Source organism: Neolamprologus multifasciatus, chromosome 5 (assembly GCF_963576455.1).
Source record: "Neolamprologus multifasciatus chromosome 5, fNeoMul1.2, whole genome shotgun sequence".
NCBI classification, from domain to species: Eukaryota; Metazoa; Chordata; class Actinopteri; order Cichliformes; family Cichlidae; genus Neolamprologus; species Neolamprologus multifasciatus.
The window spans coordinates 28041875-28065542 of record NC_140443.1 but is presented as its reverse complement, the minus strand read 5'-3'; the positions used below and the strand labels follow the sequence as shown (position 1 = coordinate 28065542).

General features: G+C 41.5%; 1 protein-coding gene and 1 long non-coding RNA gene across 51 annotated transcripts in view; both read left to right on the top strand.

Moving 5' to 3' along the window:
• Positions 1 to 23668, top strand: part of magi1b (membrane associated guanylate kinase, WW and PDZ domain containing 1b) — a 150595-nt gene that overhangs the window by 5383 nt on the left and 121544 nt on the right. The gene's annotated exons all lie outside the window — the stretch shown is intronic.
• Positions 1 to 23668, top strand: part of LOC146518948 (uncharacterized) — a 32769-nt gene continuing 9101 nt past the window's right edge. Inside the window, exon 1 of the long non-coding RNA XR_014873961.1 lies at positions 1 to 23261. This is a non-coding gene — a long non-coding RNA (uncharacterized LOC146518948). The remainder of the gene's footprint in view (positions 23262 to 23668) is intronic.

Genomic DNA, 23668 nt, shown 5'->3' with positions numbered 1-23668 from the left:
TGTGGTCATAAATATTTTGTACTTTTAAATCGGTTTTGTACTTGTAAATCAGGATTTGTATGTGTAAAAAAAATTTGTGTGTGTGTGTAAAAAAGATGTGTATGTGTAAAAAAAAAAAAAAATTGTGTGTGTGTGTAAAAAAGATGTGTATGTGTAAAAAAAAATTGTGTGTGCGTTAAAAAATGTGTATGTGTAAAAAAATTTGTGTGTGCGTAAAAAAGATTTGTATGTGTAAAAAAAATTTGTGCGTGCGTAAAAAAGATTTGTATGTGTAAAAAAGATTTGTGTGTGGACTTAGCCAAAAAAAACGCTGCAAGTTACAAGTACGAATTTTGACCCTATTTTTCTTCCTTTCATCTGATTGGTCAATGTCATGTCAATCACAAATGTAACAATCCAATCAGAGAACAGATGGGTTTGGCAGTCGGAGGGGCGCTTTTTTTTAACTGCAGGTCTTTGAAGGGAATAAATGCCCTTTTACATGCCAACCCAGCGTTTTCCTTCATCACCACGAAGGAAAACAGTCTGTGGTCGTCCGAGTTTGGTGATTTTTGTGTCACAGGTCTACGTGTTTAATATAGGGACTTCCACAGCCTTTTCAACAGCGCTGCGGACCGCGGGGTGGGGGCGGGCAGTGTTTTGGAAATGACAGTCTTCATTACAAAGCTTTCTTCGTTATGAATTAGCATAGATGTTTTTATTGAACATTTGAAGAACTAGCAAAAAAACCAGAAACTCTTGTAGAGGACATAAAGTCAGAGATAGAAAAGACAAGGAGCAGGTGCATCTAGTACAGGTAGAGCTGCTGCAAAAACCCACAGAGCTCAGCAGCCAGCAACAAATTCTGGATCCTTTGCTTTTAGTTAGCAGTTAGCATTAGCAGCACATCCTGCGTCCGATGTGAAAGGACTTTTATGCTGCGCACTGTGACTCACAGCAATGGTCCCGGGTCAGCCCTGACTTTGTGTTAAACTAATCCTAAAGTAATAATGGTATTTCTAACCACTGATATACCACAACTTTATCCTTTCAACAGCAACTGAAAGTTAGGGGACCTAGCTGCTATCGGATATTTATATAGAGATCCTCCAGCTTCAACCTGTATTACCCTTCAAGGACCTGCAGTTCAAAAAAGCACCCCTCCGACTGCCAAACCCATCTGTTCTCTGGTTGGATTGTTACATTTGTGATTGACATGACATTGACCAGTCAGATGAAAGGAAGAAAAATAGGGTCAAAATTCGTACTTGTAACTTGCAGGGTTTCTTTGGCTAAGTCCACACACAAATCTTTTTTACACACGCACAAATCTTTTTTACACATACAAATCTTTTTTACGCACACACAAATTTTTTTTACACATACAAATCTTTTTTACACACACACAAATTTTTTTTACACATACAAATCTTTTTTACACACACACAAATTTTTTTTACACATACAAATCTTTTTTACGCACACACAAATTTTTTTTACACATACAAATCCTGATTTACAAGTACAAAACCGATTTAAAAGTACAAAATATTTATGACCACATTTTGAGCCCATATAAGAGGAGCACGTATGTATGCATGTGCCATATTCTCTCTTGTTTTTATTGTAGTCTGTTGTATTGACAATGAATGGGCATTGGTCACACTTGGCATTTGCAGTTACACAGCCTGTCAGGAAAAGAGAAAGGGCAACTAATTAATGGTAGTTCAGCAGGGTGGGAGAGGAAGTTGTCTTTGAAGACCGCCCTGAGCCATCCTTCTCAAATGTACAGTAGAGATGGGGGGGAAAGGTTTCCGAAACTTTTAAACAAAGGTGACGTCGGGAGCGTTGGGTCTTTTAAGCTTTAGTTCACTGCCTTATCACGTGTCCTCTGCACAGGAAATGGAAACTTTTAGGCAGAGTTGTGACTTTTGTAGCTATTATTTAGGAAGTAGGTGAAGAGCTCACCCAGTTCCTCCAGGATACTAGTCTAACTCCAAACCAGTTCTAACAAACCAGTCAACTTGCTCTTTTTTCAGTGGTTTCTGCTTGACAGTTTGTAACAGTCATTTGTCAAACCTTGAAATAATGAGCTGCTGATGAATTTCATACACACTGAAGGGGAAAGCCACAAGCTTAATATTGTGCTGCTTTGGTTCAGTGAAGTAACTCTTGACCTAGTCAAAGTGTGGGATGAGTTGACAAATATGCCCAAAAGCTCTTTACCAATTCTCCCAATACCTGGTTAACATAATCCATCATCAGAGTAGGTGAACATCTTCATAAAATGCTTTCTTTGTGGAGTGCACAGGGTAGAGCCTGACCCGTATATGACTTTTAAGAATGATACCGATATTTTGGTGATTTTAAAAATCTGATATATAAGCTGATTTTTTTTTTTTTTTTTAATTTTTTTTGCTTTCTGTCAGAGACATGAAGCACAAACTGTTTTTCTAACATATGTCATCATTATGTATATTTATTTATGAGTTATTAAAAATATTACAACAATGCAGTTTAAAAATAGTTTTTCAGTTTTATTGTAACAACACATTGTTTATTTACACTTGTGATGTGTTGCCAATAGGGGCGTTGCTGAGCACCTACAGGTAGACAAACTGTACAACATCAACACTCATAACTTGCTTGACGGGTGTTTTTTGCATCTCTTCTTTACCTTTTTACAAAAAAGTCACATATTGGTGGTTGTAAAGGGTGATACTAATACTCTGATTCTGCTATTATATCAATATGGTTCAAGCTGAGCGTTTAAATTTGAATTTTTTGTTTTAAATTGCAGATTTTTAGTGTCTGGACTGATGGGTGAAAACGTCTGTAAATTTAAGACTGCTCGGCCTTACAGAATCTGCCTTTTTGCTAGAGCGCAACCAGCGCTAGATTTTAAAGGAAAAAAATGGGTCCGTTAAAGTTGTTTGTAACAATGAATTATCTAAGCTAGTTGACTCTGCTCGGCTGTCATGCTACTCTGCATGTGCTGCATACAGTCTGGAGTACTGCATTGTAAACTATGGCAATTTGGTTTGTGACCTGTGTGACGGCATCATGTGTCTTTCTTTTTCTGCACCATGTTCCATTAAATAAGACGTTTTATTACGGTTGCATAAATGAAGCATATGTGTATGTATGCATGTGCTTATGTACGCACGTACACATACGTACACACACGTGTTTGTGTGTGTATATACATGTGTACGTAAATACGTGTGTGTGTGTGTGTGTGTGTGTGTGTGTGTGTATACATGTGTACATACGTGTGTGTATACATGTATATATATTTATTTATATTATCTAAACTTTGTACCGAGATGCCAACTTTGTCACATCAGTTCTGTTTTTTGTTGTTGTTGTTGTTTGTGTCAGGAATTCGATAATATGCCAACGTGTGTGTGTGCGTGTGTGTCTGTTTGCATCCCCATCTGTGTGTTTGTGTGCGACATTGGCTGACATGGCCAAGTATTTCTGTCAGCTCTGCTGCTGTAAAGCTCAGATGAGATGTGGTTATGCCTCCAGCTGGCGTAACTTGGAAGCGAAATGACGAGATCGGTAGTGGCTGTGAGCATTATTAATATGGCTGAGACTAGTCCTAGAAGCAAGTTGATGTGCCCACAAAAAATGCAGGGTGACTCTTGAAAAGTTGGTTTTATAACTTGTTTTAAATCAACAGAGACTGTATGATTTTTTACGTTGGGGCTCTGTAACTTTTCTTTCTCACATTAAACTTCTTGAGATTCTTAAGGAGTTAATTATTGTCATTAAAGCGAATCATCAGCTTGTTATCATTGTAGTTGTGGTTGCACCGAGAATGTCTGTCCTATACCTCTCAGCCTCCTGTAAAGGTCCTTTCCCTCCCCAACCTGTTTCCTCTTTTCTTTACACTATGGTTGAAGCTGTGGGGTCCGTTTACACAAATCCCATGAAAGTCAAGTCTTTGGGAAGCTTACTCACGCACATTCACATGCACAAGTTGACAAAAGAAGGGGGTATAAACAGTTTAAGGAACGGTCCAGCCCTGATTAAGGGGATTTAGACATGAGTCTGTCGGTTTGGCCACGGCTGTGAGCACGCATCCATGCTCACAGCCCTAAAGTCTTAGTGTTCCTGAACTAGGACTTACATGACACACAACACTTCTCAAAGCTGCTGCCTTTTTGTCATCTTACCTGCCTCCATTCCCCTCCTTTGCTCTCTTTATTTTTTCCTTCTGAAGCCTTAATTTCTTCTCCCTCCCTGCTTATTGTCATCTGAATGTGGGAATTGTGGGGCTTAATAATGAGCAGACCGTTATGACAGACATCCCCTCCCCAAGCCTAACCCTTTTTTAAAAAACTTTCTTTTTTTTCTGTAGAAGTATCCTAATGAAAAAAGAAGTTGAATGGGCCATTTTTCAGTAGTTGCAGATGGTAGCATATGGAACAGCATTCAGGAGTGTCTCATGTGGCTAGAAGTCACTGGGATGTGAGAATGTGATGGATCGTGGCAAAAAAGACGAAGATTTAATTCAGTGGTTTATAGCTGGAGAAGGTTGTCTTAGCAGCCGACCTGGCTTTTGTGTTGAGCTAACAAAACCGACCTGAAAGCATCTAAAGCTCACTAACTCATACCTAATATCTTGAATGTAGGGCTGCTCGATTATGGCAAAAATGATAATCACGATTATTTTCACTGAAATTGCGATCTCGATTATTTGACGATATTTATTTAACAATAACAATGTATTGAATAATGGCTTTAAAGATTGTCAAAAAATAATATAAAATAGTGTGCAAATACTGATAACAGTGCAAATGTTTGCAATATAAAAAATAAATGAAAAATGTAAACATCTACGTTTAGTGAACTTTGCAGTATTGCTCTGTGGTGCAGCTACGTAGCAAAGTTTACACACTATGTCTACTTGATCCACGTCTGACTCCGCAAACCCATAATGTTTCCACACCACTGAAGTTTTTTTTACCTCTCTTTTCAACCAACAGCAGTCACTCTCCTCTCCAAATAACTTCTGCTTAGCTTTCCGAGCTTCCCTCGGGTCCTCTTAATCAGCGGTCCCCAACCCCCGGGCCTCGTACCGGTACCGGTCCGTGAGTCGTTTGGTACCGGGCCGCGAGAGTTGAGGCTCGGGTGTGAAATGTATAGTTATCAGGGTTTTTATTGGTTTTCAGCGTTATTTTGTTATCGTTTTTATCGTTTACTCGGTTTTCCTTGGTCTTTTCACATGTGTTATCAATAAATTTTCTTTTTTTCGGTACCGGTACTAGTTTTATTTTGTTGTATTTATCCGCGACACCTTAAAGGCCGGTCCATGAAAATATTGTCGGGCATAAACCGGTCCGTGGCGCAAAAAAGGTTGGGGACCGCTGCTCTTAATTGTTGTGACACGTGTTCGAAATGCAGAGAGGTGCGCTCGATTTGCCACACGGAGCAGCGCGAGAGTAAAGCACGAGGGAGGGGCTAATAATCGGCTCAGTCATTTTTAATCATCGTTGAAAGCCCAGATCGTAATCGAGATTAAAATTCGATTAATTGAGCAGCCCTACTTGAATGTGAAGAATAATGCAGTGAATTTGAAATTTCTTTTAAACAAGCAACCTTTTGTCAAGAAAACTGCCTAATAACACGTGCTTTCGCAACCCAAAACCATTTGTACATCCCGCTGTTTTCCTTTGAACATGCAGAGTTAAGAAGATGCAGACAGTCCCATCTGAAATTGTGTGACCGTGACAGGTGCTGAAGCAGCCTTGATTAGAAAAGCATGTGGCTCCTACAATTAGCTGGAAACTTTCAAGACGCCAAGTGGATTTGATAATTTTTATTATGGTGGGGTAGCTCTGATGTTCAGCAATAACCAGCAGCAAACTTCCTGCGCAGCTAGCAGCCAAGTGACGCCGTCCTGTAACTATCACAACTATCTGCTTTCTTCTGGTTGGATTGTGTGATTGCATCGGCTGTGCTTGTGTATCCCCCTAAAGCAGTGCATTCACGGCATGACTCAGTCACTTCAGAAGCAAGGGAAACTCAAGTTTCTGGTATTTTTAATGCCCTTACAGCATTACACATGCTGGGTGATTGCATTTAATCACAATTCAAAATATAAGTTTTACCTTTAACATTTGAACACGTATATTTTCACAATGTCTTTCTCCTCTTCCACCACTGCTCTCTTTTCTCCTTGTTCATTTCCTCCTCATCCTCTTCCTCCCACCTCAGGCTTATTCTTCTGAGTTGAAGTCGGTGCTCTAACACAGCGGTCCCCAACCCCCAGGCCACATTTGGTACCGGGCCGTGAGCGTTGAGGCTCAGGTGTGAAATTTAAGGTTTTCAGGGTTTTTATTGTTATTTTTTTTACTGTTAACTCTGTTTTCCTGGGTCTTTTCCCGTGTGTTATGAATAAATCTTCTTTTTTTTTGGGTACAGGTACTGGTTTTATTTTGTTGTATTTATCTGCAACACCTTAAAGGCTGGTCCATGAAAATATTGTCGGACATAAACCGGTTCGTAGTGCAAAAAAGTTTGGGGACCGCTGCTCTAACACAATAAAACATGCTTATGTATTCCCAATATTTTTGCAGTTACTTTTTCTCAGCCAATTAGACATGTAGCCCTCCCTACTCTGATCTCCAGATGGCTGACCACAAGTCAGCTAAACAGCAGCACATCATGCCAGCTAATAAGGGGCTTGAATGACCTGAAGTCAGACTCTCACTCTGATAAACAGTTCGATTACATTCTCACTTCATATGAGCGTTTAAGTGTCCGAGTCCAACAATGTTATAGCCGCTGGAAAGAAAGTATTACTAGTGTGACTAACAGCAGCTAACGTCAGCTACCAGCAGCTAAAACAGCTGCACTTCCCAGCAGAAAACTTTAGGATATTCTCAATCACTCACTTAGTATCACTGTTACTGGACAGAAGTAAACTTCAGTTACTTATCAGTTTATACTGGACTCCTATCACAAAGTTTTATAGCCTCATCCAGAGTACATGGATGTGGACACCCAGCATATTGACAATGTAGACATATTTACAGCTGAGGAAAACAGCGAAGTGAAAGCCTGCATGCAATACAGATCAACGGTGGCCAGAGATGAATGTCCTACAGCAGCCACCATAGCTAGGATTATGCACTTGAATTTGAATATAGGGGTCCTGTGGCTCAATACGTATCAACAGAACCATCAAACACTTCAGTGAAACTATTCATGAACTGATATTTAGAAATACTACTGAATTTCTAAATATCAGTAAGTAGGCAGATTACTAATGTCTAGAACAGTTCTGAAACAATGTGTTTTTGAACCATTTAGAGATATTTTAAAGTCTCACTAACACTTAATGAGCTCAGATGGAATTGCATGCAGCGCTGACCCAGATGAGCTCACTTTGTTTCAGTTAAAAGGCCTCAATTTGAGTAGTTAAACTGACTTTTTAATTTAATTATTTATTTTTTTGTAGTTCTGGGAATTCTTCTGTATAATTTTGACTTGTTAAATTCTCACTGTAATTTGCCCGCTACATGCAGAGGAAAACTAACAAGGTGGAAGGTCTAATAAACCTTTTTGACTCAGTGCGATCTTGAGTAAACCAGGCACAAAACTAACAATTTATCATCCAAACAGCTAATGTCTGTCTAAGGACTCCTGTTCACCCTGTGGTCATAGCAAGTGTGGTTTCGTTTGTGATTACACAAATAATTTGCAGATAGCATCTGATCTGATTCTGAGTGATTGGGCACGGCCTTGAGAGCACAGTACAGCTCTGGAACAGGCTGGCTCCTTTGGTTGTCTTTGTGTCGCTGCGCACCGTAGCAGCACAAAGTTATGCTGAACATTTGTGTGTGTGATAGTGGAACATAAAGGTCAGTAATTCATATGGACCCTTAAAGGTCAGTACACAATATGGTATGAAAGCTACGTTATAAAGTCTTTGTCCTCCACTTTCTTCAACAGGCCTGCTCAGGCAGTGAGTAAAATTGTAACAGCTTAATGATGGCATCTTAATTAGACAAGCGGAGACTAATTAGCAAAGACAGGAAAAGGATTGAGTCTTAATTAAGAGGTTACTGGTGTCCATCTACTCTCACTGCTGTCGTCATCAGTTACAAATGTTAACGTCTGAAACGTCTGTTTATTTGAGAACACCACCACCCTCTATACACTTGCGTCAAACTTCAGAAGTTCCTTACGATCGTGACAGATGTAGGAATTAGAAGTTTAAGGCTGGTATTGTAGCGCTTTATATGCAAACTTAAACACCTTTACAATTATGATAATCCACTTATTTAAAGACAGAGTGCACATCTTTGCCATGACTTTCTCTTTCCTTTTACTCCATAGTTCCTGTGTGCATTTGACTCAGTTAAATCTTAAGGTAGATTTTGCACTACCTCCCAAAGCAAGTGTAATATGGATTCATCGCAGCATTCTGACACAACTGGAGCTTACAACACGCTGTTTGATACGGAATTGGTTACTTTACACTCGTATCAGTGAAACATCAGGCAAACATATGAAACAGGTTGTTTTGCTTTAGTCGGCAAAAGTTAGTTTGGTCAGGCTCAGTCTCCACTTTATGTTATGAGCTGGGTGAAGGGGGGACTCAACATGCAAAACTTGCAAAACAAATACATGATTACATCCTGGTTCACAAGGTACAGAATACTGGAATTAAAGTAAAAGAAAAGTAGTATTTAAAGTATAATGGGTTCTTGCAGCAAAAATAAGCTACCCCAGGAATGCCTTTAACAAATGCACGATGACAGCTAAGTTAAGTCCTTGCAACTGCAAGGTCAGTAAAAAGTGCAGAGGATTACTTGAAATGTATTTTGTATTGATTAACTTGTTTTATGTTTCATTCCATCTTATATAGGCTTCACACCATCCACTACTTGTGTTACTGGCTTTGTTTCCTTTCCTACACTGCACTGAACAAATACTGACATAAGCTTTGTTTTACTGCTCAGATTTGAATATAGACTTTACTGAAACAATGTAGACTCATTGAAAACAGGCTGTAAACTTTTGTAGTTGTAACTGAAGTAAAATGCAGGCATCACAAGCTAACAATTGGTCTTTACTAGAGACTGCATTATCAAATTGGGGCAGAGCTGTGTGTATGTGTGTGTGTGTTCATGGCATCTAAATTTGTCACTTAACTCTCTGAAATCAAATCTCCCACTGCAGTGCTACATTTGTACATGCCCATATTGTGGGTTCTTAGAAAACTAGAAAAAAAAACAGGCAGATGTGATGGTAGGCCGAGTGTCCAGTGGTGTGCACTGCATCGAGCCTTATCAGATACCCATACACATAAATGGTAACATAAACCTGTGTTATCATGCCTGTATGTTCAGTTTACATTCTTAAGTAAGTAATGAACCATTACTACCTTTTCTGTGGGGTGAAATTCATACACTTGCATAAACGTACATGAAAATAATTACGCACAACTTTTTTTTTCTGCTTAATAAATGGACATCATTAAGTTTGCATGAGCGCACACACACACAGACACAAACACCCCCTCCCACAGTTTCCCCGTGCTCTGCGGTGTGCAGGAATGCAGTGTTTACATAGCTAGGCCTGGCCCATATCAGTAACTTGGTCTCTCAGGTGTCTGCTGTGTGTCAGTAGCAGTTATTTTACAGGCCACAGTATAGTCAATACTCCAGCCAATGCTGCTGCACCTTGACCAAATGCCACCGATCTTCTGAATTAATAGAAAGAACCCAAATTAATTAAAAAGATTTGAGGCCAGTGTAAAAGAAGAAGGGGAATAAAAACTTTTAGCGCGTTGATAAAGTTGTGCCTTCAGCGTAAATACTTTGTACAAATGTGACGCGTATTCTTGCAGAAAACCCATAAAAATGAGTCTATGCACTGTGAGTAAGTGCCATACGGACTGCTGAGCAGAATTTCTTTCTCACCACTCCTGGAAGTGACTCTTCCTCAGCCAGCTGCATCACTGTAACAGCAATGTGCAGCATCAGCATGCTTTTTTAATATGTCTCTTTGAGATCCCCAGCCCTTCCTCCTCCCTCTGCAATGTTCCCAATGAATGCACCTTACCGTGAACTGCTGTGAAATGACAGTTCCTATACTGGTGATGTATTGCACCAATCTGTTTAACACACTGAGAATCACCATTTTCTTAAAAACGCATTGGCACAAATAGGGGGAAGATTGCTGGTGAGCACTTGAAGGCCCTTCATGTCCTCATGCTCTACTGGGCTCCAGAGCTCATAAATTAGACAAGAAATCTAATTTCCCTGTGGGGCTCTTGGGTCTGAGTGCACGCAGACACACTGTTTCTTTTCAGGGGTAGTTGATTTCTATTCTTCTTGATGTAAATGGGCTGATAAGAGGACAGTTGGAACTGGATTGTGGCCTAGTTGCGTGCTGAGTCACTGTGGACAAGTAGTACACGCTTTCTGTCACATTGAGTGGAGTCAACGTTTTGGAGTCGACTTCTCACAACTGGGGACAGTGTTACTGTGAGAGTTTATTACAAGTGTTGAAGTGTGTTAGTCTCAAGTCTCTTGAGGGTCAAAGAAGGTGCCAAACGCACATTTGAACAATGTTATCATAGCAAAGCCATTACCTTGCTTATCAGGGCAAGCAAGGTATTTGCCGTATATGGCATTGTCATGCTGCCTGTGAGCGTGTGAGGTGTATTTAATGCATGAGAGCCAATAAAGACAAACTGAAGAGTTCTACTGCTATTTGGAGTGTAACTCGCAGCATCGACTCGTGGATTAAATAAAACCTGTTAGAAAAAAACATTCCACATTAAAAGTAGCTGCCAGCTGCATTCAGTGTTTTTCTGCTCTTTTATATATGTTGGCCAATAAAGATAAAAGTCCCCAGAGCAGAACAAGGACTACTGTCAGCTGCTGTCCAAGAGGGTGGAGTTGGATGCTGTCTGACTCTAAGTGAAGAGAGTCCGGAGATATCAAAGACAGTCACAACGGCAAACCTGGCCAGTGAGCCAAGGAAGTTAGAAATGGGCTGGGTCTAGCCAGTTAGTTGTGACTGAACTGTCAAAATAAGAGCAAGGGAGTTGTCCACTAGCAAAGTGATAGCAGATGGCGTCACTCTTTTGGATAGGTTGAAAGTATAAAGGCAAAATGAGCTGCCAGATGCCCTTTGAGACTGGTAAAATACCACAGCGACCTGCCTAACTCATCGATAGAGCACTGTTTCACAGTACATGAAACATTCGGAAGGGGTGTGTTTATAAAAGCTGCCAACTGCCTGACATTGCTAATTACAGGGCTTTCATCTGAAACCTGACATATGCCATGAGTTTGTTTTATTTTTGTCTTCGGCTGATGATAATGAAATGATGTGACTCACAGGTTGGTTTCTATTCAGATTTTTTCCTGGACAGATAAAAGATTAGCCACAGTACACGTCAAGACTGAGCATTCAGAACATTCTCCTTGCATAACTTTCCCTTTTTTATGTCCCAATTTTATCTCTGCATTTTTTTTAATTTTTTAAAATTTTTTTTGAAGACAATATCCGTTTGAGAGTTCAAAATAAAATGCCTCGTACGAAGGTTTATAGGCTGCAGTTTGAGCTTATTCCCCTATACCTAAATAAAAGACACAGCACCAGACCTGTCTGAAATCACCCTGAGCTCTCACATTTTCAAGACTCCGCCTGTGCTGCCGGAGCATTGGTGTGTTTTATTAGTGTCACGCATCCAACAGCCAGTTCATTGTCCTTTTGGTAGGAATGGTTGGAATCTTCTACAGCCAGTCGGGGCTGTTTTCTCTGTTCATCATCAGCCTCTCTGACTTGCTGTTAGTTAACAGCAGAGGGACTGGCTTGTGTCAGACATTAAGTTCAGTACAAAACTATTTGGGTGATGGGGGGGTGAGGCTAAATGGAAGAAAGTGGTAGGAACAGGATAAGTGAACGCTAGTCTATAAGACGGACTAGAAGTTATTCTCAGTAAGGATTCAATTTGTAAGTAGCATCCTGAACTAGTTTTTCATCAGTGAGCAAAACTGAGAAAACAATTCCAAATTTAAACTTCCCTGAGGGGTGGTGTGTGTGGTGTGTAATATGTTGCCATTGTTCCTGTAGCTGAGCTAGTTGGACAGGTTGGAGTGAAACTGCGGCATACCTGCGCGGCACCTGTCAGCAGGTGCTCCGTCACAGAAGCCTTATAAGAGCGAGATAAAGACTAGAAAGACTGCTACGCTTCCTGGCAATGTGGCCACGCCTAGATACGTCCCTGTTTTCACCCCCGCCTCCCTCCACAGCATGTTATCATGCTGGGGAATGCAAATTCCTGCGGGCAGTCAAACCGCACCGGGCGTGATATTTGAATTGTCGTAGTTTGAAGTGTAAGCGTCACATGTTCACTGTGGACGGCACTTGAATGAGGCCGACGTGGTTTTAGCTTTGGTTAAAATGCCACTCTCCAGCCCTCTTCGTCCCCTCCACTTTTATCCCAGCTGCTCATCTGAACAGGGTAAACATGACGTCCGAGGTGATTGGTGTCAGGTGACCTTTAGGTTGCCCTGGCAACGGGGTCCCGAATTCCAAGGCTCCGGTCATCTCCGGGGGCATGGCTAATTTGCTAAATAAAATGTTTCCGGACACACACAGGGCCTTGGAAAAGCGGTAGATAAACAGTGGTGGGGAGAGCGAGAAGCTTTTAGTCTGATGATGTTGCAGGCAGATAACTTTGTTTGGCTGCCTGAATATGGACAGAGCACATTCCTGCCATATCTCTTCACAGACAGCAGGGTACAAGAGCCTGTGCACATCTGGCTGGAGTTGGGTCTTAGACACTCTTGTTTTGTGGACATTTGTGTTATTTTTTTAAACAGAAGCACATTAAGGCCAGTAGAGATGGCCTACTGGGTGAAGTATTCAGGTTCTGAGCTTATGAATGGTCTGTTTTGGGTTAAGTACTCAGCGCTTTGGGGTGGGCTGACTGATATTCGCAGAGGGGAACCTGAATGTGCCAGACATCACCAAAATTGGAATTTTCCACTGAGGTGTCAGTGCATTCTGTTTCCTAATGAAATGGCTATTCTGTCACTTGACCAAAACAGAAAAGTTTGAAAATTATTTTACAGCATTTTGGAGACTGCTGTTCTAAGCTCTGTATATTTTACTTACATTCTGTCTTTTCCATATTCGGCAGTTCTGAATGGAAATTTGTGCTTTCCTGTAGCTTTGTTCCCCAAAAGGGAGGCTGGCTTTCCTTAGTCCCAGCCTCTGTTCATCTGTGCCACGCCAAAGAGATAAGACTAAGGGATTAACATTGGAAAACACTGTGATGGCAACTTACTTCACTCATGATTAATCTTTAGCATAGAGGTGTAATTATTACTAGAGCTGCTGGGATCATAATTAGTGAACACATACAAACTACAGGGTGCGCTTTAAAATAGGCAGTGTTTACTTTAAAGAGTTGAAGGGAAGCAGATAACTATGGGGAAGGCATTAAAGTTTCCACCGGAAAACAGTTGCAGGGAAGCCAGTTGTATTTGAATGCAACTTTAAACAAATGATGTCATACTTTGCGCTCCATTGTAAAAGACGACAGAGGAAAATGTGTTGCTTTGTTCCCTAAGTAGCCAGACTCTTGACCACAGGGTGTGTAGTGTAGCAACCGTGCATTGGCACACATGCTTTTGTGCGGTCTAAATACAGCTCTTTAATGTTGCCTAAATCATCGAGCGCCAGGAGGCACAAACAAGGTCATAAAAGTGACTTTGCTTTGCTGTCCCAAACATAGGATCGGCTCTATATTTTCATACTGTTTTCCAAAGGCGGTTGTGTCTTGCTGGATGTGAGTCAGCAATGGATCTGTATTCAGCTACTGTTTGCTAATGAAATGTCAACCTAAGGCTTTAACGCATGCGCCTTGGCTCTATGTCACTGTTCCCAGGGGAAGTTTATTAAAAGCACATAGTCCCTCAGATGTCGAGTATATGTGGGGAAGTCACCCATTCAAACTGCAATCCTGGCTTAGCCTCCACTCAGTTCCTGGCAGGAAAAGACGACACACACACGCACCCAGACAAACATACACGCACCCAGACAAACATACACATCCCATCTGCCTGACACTTGGATGAATTGGAGCAGACACGGGATGAGAGACAAGAGTTTTGTTTTGTTTTTTTAAGCGTGCGTGTTTGTGTGTACCTGCTCATCTGGTCCATTTCTGATGTGTTTCTGCCCTGCTAAGTGCCAGCTGTATAGGGAGGTTTTTCAGCCTACCTGATGTTCAGCAGCTCAGCTAGGCTAACCACAGAGCCCATCACTCTATTTATAGTAGGATGAGTGACAGGCAGAGGACAACGTAGGTCTCGACGAAGAGTCGGAGGAGAGTTTGTTCATGCTCATCAGTGTCAGCGCAGCGTCTTGTAGAACAGAAGTTGTTATCTTAGAATTAAAGAGTCTCTCACTCTTGTATTGTGAATAATTCAGAATCCAATTAGAGAGACGTCGCTTGAGCTTTTCCTTCATTAACGTCAGCCCTCCTGACACAACTGGCTAGTATGGGGTGATCTGTTCTCCTGGAAAATTTCTCCAGCTGTTTCAGTTGCAAGCTGGCAACATCTGTCACTGTCAATATGATCTTTACATTACCTGTAACTCTGTGCCAGTTTTCATGCTTGGCTACAGTCACACAGACCAGCCCAGCTCCACCGATGCCTCCGCAATGCCTCAGCCCAAAACTCATCTTCGCAGCTCCTCATTTTGTGCTTTAATAAAAAGCAAATCCCAGTTTTGTTTAGTTTTTTTAACACTTTAAAAATAAAAATTACCAGCTGAGGTCAGGGAGTTCTGAGGCCTGAGGCGTGGGAACCGTGAGGATGAAGGATCGCCTCGTTCTTCTCTCATTAGCATTTTAGTTCACACCCATTTTAACTTAATTTTGCTCTCTTGCTCAGTCTCTCCTGGGATCTGTCTGTTTCCTCGACTGATTGAACAGAATCCACACGGGTCATAAAGTCTGGGCGTGCGTAGTTTCCTTCGTCTGCCACGGTCAGCTTGAACAAACCTTACAGAGAAGAAGCTCTGAGGCGGCCTGGAGCCCCCTTTCCTTCCCTCCTCTCCCCCGAGACTCATTCCAGTGTTAAAACCAAATCAGCCTTCTCCTCTGTTGTTCTTAACCCCTCCTTTCATCTCCATTCCTGTCTATCTTTGTGTTCAGTCACATGCTCCTGTCTCCCTCCAAACATATATTGCCATGATACAATTACATCTCACATGAGGATATATCCAGTGTAGTGCTACTACTTCCATCCTTCAGATCTTTCTGTCTTAAATGCTTTTTCATTTTGTCTTTGTGTACTTTGTGTACTCAGACTCGTCACTCTCTCCTGGTCCACCTCCTAGCCCCTCTTCTGTTGTCCCTGGGCTCCAGGCTTTCGTTGTGTTCCCACACCAAACAGATCCTTTGTTGACACTGTGCTGGAGCTCTCATGTTTTCTGACACACAGCAGGTGAACCTTGAATGAGAGCAAGGCCAAAACAAGACACTGGACACATGGCTTGGATGGATGGTGGCTGTGGTGATGTTGCGTAAGAATCCCAGCCAGTTGACATTGTGGAATTTGCATTGTCTAGATTTGATCATTTGTTTTGGACTGTGAGAAAAGTTTTATGGGACTTAAGTCCTAACCACTGAAAACCATCAATACAAGTATCACCAAGTAAAAATATAAAGCAAAAACAGCAGAACAACATTGTTCAAATGTATTTTTTATTTGACAGGAATTATAGAGAGGTGGATTGGGTGGTTACGCTCCATGTTTGTCAGACAGCGCTTACTGAATCGTTAAGCTGTCAGGATCCTCCAACCGAAGGCAGCAGATATTACCTCTATATTTCATGGCCAAAGGAACGGTTGTGTGCTGTCGATCCCCCGTCTAATCAGCCCAAAGTGGACTGTGTTAATATACAGCAGCTACAAATCATTCTAAAGTCCTGTTTTGGCTTCAGGTGTGTTGTTGTACTACAGGGACTGACGGTTTGAATTCTCTTTGAGAGATTATATATGCGTGTTTGCCATTAATATGATATGTGATTGATTACATAAATTTAATTTAAATCTGCTGGTACCTACAGTGTGGGCTATGGATGGATGTCTCTTTTTCAAGGGGAGGAGAGATTACTCCTCTCTCGGCTGGCCTGGGAATGCCTCGGTGTTCCCCCGGATAAGTTGGAGGAGGTGGCTGGGGAGAGGGAGGTCTGGGATTCTCTGCTTAGGCTGCTGCCCCCATGACCCGGGCCTGGATAAGCGGAAGACAATTGATGGATGGATGGAAAGTTAAAAGCAGCTGCACAGAAACTTCAATACGACTTCAATCCATTTAAACTCGTGTGTTTTAGGTAATCCAGCTGTCAGAAGTGCCTCTGCCGGCTGTGTTTTAAGACTTAAAATGCTTTCTAATGCTCAGGAAGAAAACGGTGGAATGATATTAAAAAACGTCAACCTGCTGTTTCATTTAAGATTTCATCTAAGACTGTGATAGAAAGCAGGAAAATGGTTTTGCAGGTGCACTGTGCCCCTCATCTTTCACCAGATGGTGTCCAATCTCTGTCAGAGCAGTTACTAAACCGTCCTTTCCGATGGATGTTAGACAAAATAAACCTAATGAAATCTGTTCCTTATGTAAAACTGGATTGGCTTCATTTAAATATAGGACTCTGTGGTGTTATTTGGAAAATGAAAATAATGACTTGAGACTTGGGAAGATGCTTGCTTATGGCTTCAAGTGGGTACTAAAACACCCACTGATTTTTGAACACTCAGTTTGGGTATTGTTTATTTTTTATATTGAATAACAAGCATCATATTAGTTCATATTCACTCCAAATGTTCATGCATACTGGGAAGGTTCAACAACCGTCTTACAGCATTGTTTAACATAATATTTTCCCCCACTGATCCACCTGGTCAATAGATCATCTGTATTAGAAGAAAAAGTAGTGGAGTAAATGCTACGCTACTTCAGACACCCGTGCAGGTATTGCCGTCAACTTGCAGCAGAGTTTAGCAGATAACTACCAGAACTCTTTCATTTTTAGCTCTTTCTTAATGCAGCTGTGCTGGTACTGTGGTGGAGGTGGGCAACTAAAATTATTCTTCACATTTAAACTATCCACACAAGCGGTTTTATGATTGATTATTTTATTGGCATTTTAATGTCAAAATAGAGACTGTTGTAAACTTTTCTTTTTTTCTTTTTCTTTTTTTAACCCAAATGAGGCTCTTAGATTACCCGCAATACAACAAAACTTCAGAGATTCTGTGTGTCATGCTAGTAATAGTCTGGGTAGCCACTGACTGTTACCTGAAAACTTCTTGGGCCTGCTTAAATGCGACTGGTCATTAGTAGCTGGACTATGGAGAGAAACCAAAAAGTCTCAGAGTCGGCGGCTGTAGGCCTGTTATAACATGTGTTTCACTCTGTAATTGCAGTATATTTGTTCATTTATTTAACATAAATCTTGCTTTGACACTATTGCTCTTTCCTCCCACACTGAACTCACACCTGAATGCAACACGCTCATCCACCTTTTCTGCCTGAAGTATATTAGAAGAAAGCAAACCTCGGTGAAGCAATGTCAGTGTCACAGACTAGCTGATGAAATGGATCATGAGACTTTCTAGGGATTTTGGGTGTAATCTCTATTTGTGTGTGTGTGTGTGTGTGTGTGTGTGTGTGTGTGTGTGTGAGAAAGATGGATTTGATTCATGCTCTCTTGTGTCAGATGCGAGTGCTCGTCTGTATTAATGACTCCCTCCCATTGCTCAAAGAGGAGGAGTGTAAACATACTCAAACTAACTCCCCTGGTCATCCTTCACTCCCTCTGTTCCTTCATCGATCTGTCCTTCATTTCTACTTTCTGTCTGAGTCCTATAGCGGGCTTGCAGTTACATTCACTTGTATTCTTCTTCTTCTCCTTCTGTGGTAATAGAATCAATTTTCATGCAGGGGTGGTCTCGTTTCACTTTTATGTTCAAAGTCGATACAATAAGGCCTTCTTTGGCAGTACTGCATAAGATTATTGCCTTCAAACCATTGCCTTTCAACACCTTTCTGATGACTGTAATAAGAATTGATGTTCAGATTTAAAGCTTTTTTTCCAATATAAATTGTCCAGCGAAATTGACTGTTTTTGGGGTTTTTTTTGTTTGTTTGTTTTAAACAAATTAAACATGATTGCAGTCTGGAGACCTCAAAACTGCTGTGATGCCAGTCATTGCAAAGGAATAAACTTGGTCTGTACAGCACACAGGTAGACAAACACACTGCTGCTGCTTCTTATTTCAGTTTTCAGTTCTGCCTCTGCAAACACAGAGCACAGCAGAGTGAGCGCGGTGACTGGCACAGCACTTCCATAAAGCTGCACAGCCCCATAGGCAGCATGCTAATGTAAACGCTGCGCTCTGCCGCCCCTGGTTTAATCACAACCATATGCCTTGCATTCCTGTCCCCGGTACCTGAACCCTCAGCCCGCCTACAGTCTGCCAGTAATGTGACAGCCAATCTGCTAGCAAGCTTCTTGAATTACTTGGCTGAAACACCTGAAATTGACAGACTGCCTGTAAAATATCATATTTCAGTATACTTTCGAGTTCATATCACACCTGAGGAGGCAGGAGTGTGGCATATGAACGAACCAACTTGTGCTTGGGAGTGTCGGAATCAGCTTGGAAATGGGGTTTTCAGAGGATTGTGGGAGCCCCGTGTGAGAAATGCTGACTGAACAGACAAAAGACTTCCCCAAATCATGTTGACCTTGTTTCCATAGTTGGAAACTGACATGTCTGCGTGCCTCTCTTAGAGAGTGTACTTTGGCACAGTGGTGTTCTTCGGTACTGTGTTTATCACATAGTTTAGTGTGTTTGTGTACTTGTTAATGATCCAAATGTTGAAACTGGTACTAGTGCTGCATCCAGATGACCATGGAGTTGGAGCACATACTGCAAGAGTCCAAATACTGTCAAAATATGACTGTTTTGTTTTTCGCTGGTTTGATCTAACCGTTGCTGTGGTTCACCACATTCCTGTCTTCGTGGCTTGTGTCTACTGAAGGCATTTAAGAAAAACACCTGTTGGTGGTGCTAGCTGAGAAGTCTGGGGATCGAGGTAATCAGCGTCAGGTTTCAATGATAATTCATCCAAAAGTGGTGGACTGTCTGCTTGAATAGGTAATCCTAGTCATGGACAAACTGTGTCTGATGAAGAGCCGTGCACTTCATCCTTTGATTTGGAACATGTGCAGAAAGACTGTTAGTGAATAACGATTAGTCAAAAAAAAGAAAGTATTCAGTGTAATGTTTGTTTGGATACTTGGACAGCTAGACCTACCTCACTTTCCTGGAGCTCCTCCACTTCTCCTGAAGCATTGCTGAGAAATAGTCAGGGTGCGTTCTCATTAGAGTATTTAGAGGACTCCAGATGTTAGGCCCTTGTGTTCCTCTTCAGTGTTACCCAAAGATAGTGGAAATAGCATTGTGTGCCGCTCTGTGTGGGACTGACTGGCTGATGAATCACTGCTCCACGAGGTTCAGTTAGAAAGAGAGGTTATCTGAGGACTCGGTGCACCCCACTACTGTGGCAGGCAGGCAGATGGTGACTTGGTATGTGTCTCATTTGACACTACCTGTGTCTCGTGCATAATCACTCTCTCTGCTCTTCCCTTCCACCTGCTGTCTTTGTCTCTCTCCTGGTTGGTCTCCTCCCCTTCGGTCACTTTTGCTCAATAACTCATCCACGTCTGAAGTTTCACACTTTTATTCTTCTCCCTCCATGCTTTCTCTTCTGAGGCTGTGATGGATTGCTTTTACCAGGCTAATAGCTTTGCATTAATCATGCCTGCAGTCTGTTTTGACAAACAAGATTTTCTTAAGTCTACCAATCAACTATTTATTTTCCTCTGGACATCCATCTGCATGATAGAACTCCCCCCCCCCCCCCCCCCCCCAAAAAAAAAAAAAAAAAAAAAGTAAAAGGATGGCCCGGACATATTTTAGTGTTTGTTCTGTTTAGTTGACGACTTTGTCTTGGGTAGGGCTTTGTATTGGTGAACTCTTGGGAATGCAACAAGAAACAGTTTTATAAGCTTGGATGTAAAATGAGCAATCAGGGGTAGTTTGGCAGAGTGAAATGGAGCAGCTGAAAAGGGCTCTCAATGCGACGCATGTGGTCGGACCTGCTCAGTTGGATTGTGGGTGGTCTGATGTCATCCTCTACACATGCGGCCAGTTTCTGTCTTCCCATTCGCGCCGCCTCACTTCGGTTTCAGCATACATACGTGTGTTTTAATTCCCTCTGCTCACTCTTTGATCTTCCACATCTACTGTCAGGGCACTTGCAGAACATTTTCAAAGCCCCTTGTCTCCTCCACGCCTCTGGACTCTGGAAAAAAAAAAAAAATAGCTGTACAAACAACAGATGTGTGCTCTGATCCCAGGCTGCCACATCCATTTTTGAAAGAATGGTATGTTCCCAGCCTTTGACATAAGTTAACAAAGTATGTTGAGAAAAGGGCGGAAAAATGGTTTTTGTGTTCAAACTGTGACACATCAGCCCACCTTCGTGTGTTGGTGGGCTGATGGCTCCTGAGATTTGGAATGGCTTCTCCAATTTTTCTTTTAGTATTTTGGCGATGATACAGTCATGGCCGTGCTTTGCCCTTCCCACCGAGACAATGTGACAGCTGAGCGTGCATGCTTATGTGTGCATGTTTGTACACACTCGCAGCAAGTGTCCCATACAGGTTTAATCAGACTAGACTTGCTGAGGAGACAGAAAAGTGCCCGATCTCTTCCTGAATTCCCACACTGCACATAACGATCTGCACCGGACAAGTTGAGGTGAAGGTAAGATTGGGCCTCTGGCTCTTTTTTTTTTTTTTTCCCCCAGAGAGAAACTTCACAAGCTGTTTAGCAGTTATTAGGTTCATTTATTTATTTATTTATTTATTTATTTTTCCTAAAAAAGAGGAATAAAATACCTTAACAAAACTAACTTGCTGCTTATGGGACATTCTCAATATTGTAAACACTGTTATACTAAGCTGCTTTTACTTTGGGTTTATTGCGCTCTTCAAGGCGAAGTGGCAACATTTCAGAAATGAAGGCCTTGCGGTGTTATATTCTTTACGAGGGCCTTATTGCTTGACATAATGCTGAAGTAGACGTAATTGTTGACGAGGTCTATAAATGTGCTGCGAGGCAGAGAAACTTCACCTGCTTATATTTATGATGAGAACGGTGGTTAGGAAATGTGGATGCCCAGGTACGGGGAAGGTGCAAGTTACCCTGCGCTGAATTTTCCGTCCCGCGTATTTTTCTTTATCTTTTCTTTATCTTTTTCTGTTATCGAAAGTTTGCAGCCGTTTGCCACGTTTAGTTTTCAAGTATCAGTGTCACTTTCAGTTTGAAAGTTGCTTCAGAGAAATGGAGATATGCATTCAGGAAGTTTGTAACTTTGCCAAATCTAACTGACGTTTTTTTGTTAACTAGCTTTTGAGTTAATAAAATAAATGGATAAATCAAAGGATGTAGATCATTGCTGAAAGGACCTCTGTCTGAGAACGGTGGCTTTTTGTTGTGCTTGCAAACTCAACCCGCATTCCCAATAAAAACAGTTGGTTTATGTTGCGATGAGGATCCTGTTGTTTGCCCTTCCCTTGTATTTTATTGTTTAAGAGCGTGAAGAGAGACTGTACTTAATAAAAGGTTCTCTCACTTCCAAAAATACATTTATGTATTGTTTCTACGATTTTAGTTGCTGTTAACAAACTAATTCAGACGGACTCCGTCACCTGCTTTCATCTGCTTGCTGATGTTGGATCTTGATATTCATCAGCAGCTTTCCTCGGAGAGGATCTCACCCCTCCATTCCATCTCCTTTTCTGCCACATATCAAATGAATATAAATGACGCTCCAATCACAGAGGCTATCCAAATGATTTCCCCCAGTAGTACATGCCGCAGCATGCAGCCAGATGGTGCCTCAGCATTTCTGAGTTAGCCGGACCGGTTGAGGAGAAGAAATGGAAAAAGGAAAGGGAATCACCAGACGTGTCGGTGTAACGTCTCTGTCAATGCCAATACTCGCCTTGAGGGATCTCAATGAAGAAGGCCATTAACACCCCCCCCCCCCCCCCCCCCCCCCATCACAGCATATTGTGCTCATCTTTCCTTTTCTGGGCTTCCATGCATTCTTTTTGATGACTGTGTCTTTGCAGTGTGTGACTTATTATTCCAGCTGTGACTAAAGCTGCAGACTTGGCAGTGGCTCACTGCATTCAGTCAAGCTGAGGTCAGGAGTAGGTTACCACTACCATCTATAAAGCTCAGAGCTACTGAGTGTGTGTGTGTGTGTGTGTGTGTATGTTCATCTGTAAGTTGATACTGTAATTGATCCCAAGGCAGACGTCTCACTCCACTTTGCTTTATGATGACATGATTACTTTGGAGCCTCATGAGGTCAGTGATGTAATGTGGTCAATATGAAGCTTGATTTTTGTCTCAGGAGAAAAGGGTTGACTTAGCATTAACTTGATACTAATGCTTCACGCTGGCGCTCTTGGCTCACTTAATTGAAAATTAATGGGTGTGTTTGTGCACACTGTTGATCACAGATCACAAATGGACCGTGCACCCCTAGAGATCCATCAGTTGATTGTGAGCTGACCTGAATCGGACCGTTTTTAGCTGGTCAGCAACGCCCGTTGGTAGGAACATGCAATATAAGATCTAAAGCAAAACAAAGGGGTACTGTTGGCGAGGGGACTGATACATGTCTTCCAGTAAATACAATATAGTGGCTATAGTGCAGGGGTAGGCAACTCCAGGCCTCGAGGGCCGGTGTCCTGCAGGTCTTAGATGTGTCCAACACAGCTGATTCAAATAGCTAAATGACCTCCTCAACATGTCTTGAAGTTCTCCAGAGGCTGGCAATGAACTAATCATTTGATTCAGGTGTGTTGACCCAGGGTGAGATCTAAAACCTGCAGGACACCGGCACTCGAGGCCTGGAGTTTAGATTCAGTTGGTTCATAAATCTTTTTTTTTTTTTTTTTTTTTTGGCATATCAGTAATTTTAAAGTGACTAATCTGCTCAGAGCAGTCAGCAGTGTTCTGGAGGTGTAGTTCAAGATTTTCGTGTGGACATGTATAACATGTTAGATGAAGTGGTGTATACTGCAAATTAGTTCTTAAGTCGTGTCTCAAGCTCTGTCTAGTAGTTAAGATGTGGTAAAAGGTAGGGGTGGGGGAAAAATCGATACTGTGTAGTATTGTGATATTTTGTTTGCTAATAATGTATCGATACAGGGACAGCAGAAATCAATATTTTGTTACAAAAAAAGTTTTTGTGGACTGGAACATGCTCTGACTTCAGAGCATGTTGATCAGCTCCTTTTTCTGAGCAAGAATCCTGACATTCCTTCACTGTCCAAATGTGTTTAACTTTTTTTTTTGGCAGCAATAAACATGACAGTTTACTTATTTTAATTTAAGACATGTTTTATTTTAATTAAGTTTAAAACTTTTTTATTTAATGTAAAATTATATTTTGTTTTAATTTACTTTCAAATTCTTCAGTTGCTGAATGGGCTGCATAGTTTTCATAAATTTCATAGTTCAGAAAGCTATAATTGTACCAGATGG